The sequence below is a fragment of the Elephantulus edwardii genome, unplaced genomic scaffold, assembly GCF_000299155.1.
Source record: "Elephantulus edwardii isolate Elephantulus edwardi_28Jun2011 unplaced genomic scaffold, EleEdw1.0 scaffold00178, whole genome shotgun sequence".
Lineage (NCBI taxonomy): Eukaryota > Metazoa > Chordata > Mammalia > Macroscelidea > Macroscelididae > Elephantulus > Elephantulus edwardii.
Genome location: NW_006399928.1, coordinates 4,617,794 through 4,619,293, shown reverse-complemented (window position 1 = coordinate 4,619,293; position 1,500 = coordinate 4,617,794). Strand labels below are relative to the sequence as shown.

The 1,500-nt window shown below is 42.5% G+C and overlaps 1 pseudogene; it reads right to left on the bottom strand.

The window, feature by feature from the left end:
* The window catches only part of LOC102848188, an 831-nt pseudogene extending 514 nt beyond the window's left edge, over positions 1-317 (bottom strand).
* Positions 318-1,500: the final 1,183 nt, after the last annotated feature.

Sequence of the window (1,500 nt, the reverse complement as noted above, 5' to 3'; positions counted from 1 at the left end):
GATCTTCATGAACTTCACCAGTTTCTGTTAGCAGGGAAAGGTAACCATCTTAAATTAATTTCTCTTAATATTTGGAATATCCAGTTGTGGGTAGATGGGCAAATATCTTCATATGTTTTGCCAGTGAAAATATCAATTCCAACAAGGTGAACATTGGTATGGCCATGGCTTCCCGTTTTTGAAGTTGACATCTCCACTATTTTGCATGGCTCTCCTTTGAGCACCACAAAGCCATTTTTGCACAGGGCCAAGCACTGCATAGGGTAAGTGCTGGAAGCCACAGCATCTCCAGTTGTGAAACCAATTTCATCTGCCATGGTGGGCCGGGGAGATGACCACTTTTTTGCAGAGAACTTATAGCCCCAGTGCCAGTCCCTCCATGGTTGCAATGGCAGCAGTGGCTGCAGTGGCAGCTGCAGCAGCTCCCTGGAGGAACATTCTTCTAAGTGGTACAGCATTCTTCTGTCAATTAATTGAACTGAGGTAACCTGGGGTTGCTGTGATGCTGAACCTTATGCTATTGGGGTGTCAAATGCCATAATGGATACCTATGGTGGACAGTGTTTGGTGGAACTCCCAGTTAAAGATAGGTTTGGAAGCAGAAGTGGCATCAACTTCCTAAACAACATGCCTCTGGAAATGGTACAAATTTTCAGAAAAGAAGGTAGTTATAGAAAAGCTTCAGAGAAACTGGAACACAGCAAAGGAGGAACACAGCGAAGACGGCACCTGGGCCTGAGAGCTGGAATTTGAGTAAGGTAATTGCATGTGCTCAATCTACAAGAGATTGCGTGCACACCTGCACACCATGAGTCTGTGAGTGAGACAGGCATCTACAGTGCCCATGCCTGCCTGGTGCCCACATCTGTCTCTATGCTCTGCCCACCTCTATGTTCCACCTGCCTCTACTCAGTGACTTCAGATCAAGAACGTATCATTGTCCCAGGCATGAAAAACTCTACCACAACAATGTAACATAAGAAGCAAGCTACCTCAAAACCTACACAAGTCCAAACCAAGATGTCACCCCCCAAAAGTGACACAGTATCAATGGATTTCCTGAAGTCAGAAAGTCTGATGGAGCTTTCTGACACAAAATTTAAAAGAACAATGATTGAATATTTTCAATAGGTGAAAGACAAACTTGTAGAATTATAGGACACAGCAAGCAAAAACCAGGAGGAGCTTGAAAAAAAAATCCAAATCAATATAGATAAAACAAATGAGGTATTAGAGGCTCTGCAAAAACAAGAAACCACAATTCAAAATATGAGGTCCAATGTTTCAGATGCTGTCAACATTATGAAGGGATATATGAACAGAGCTGAAGAGATGGAACACAGAATCAGTGAAATAGAAGATAGAATTGTCATCACTGATCTGCTAGAGAACAAAGCAGATCAGAAAGGAAGTCAAAAGAAGACAATCTAAGAATAATGTGGAACAGCATCAAGAGAAAGAACGTGCATCATCAGAATCCCAGAACAGAAAGAAGCAAGT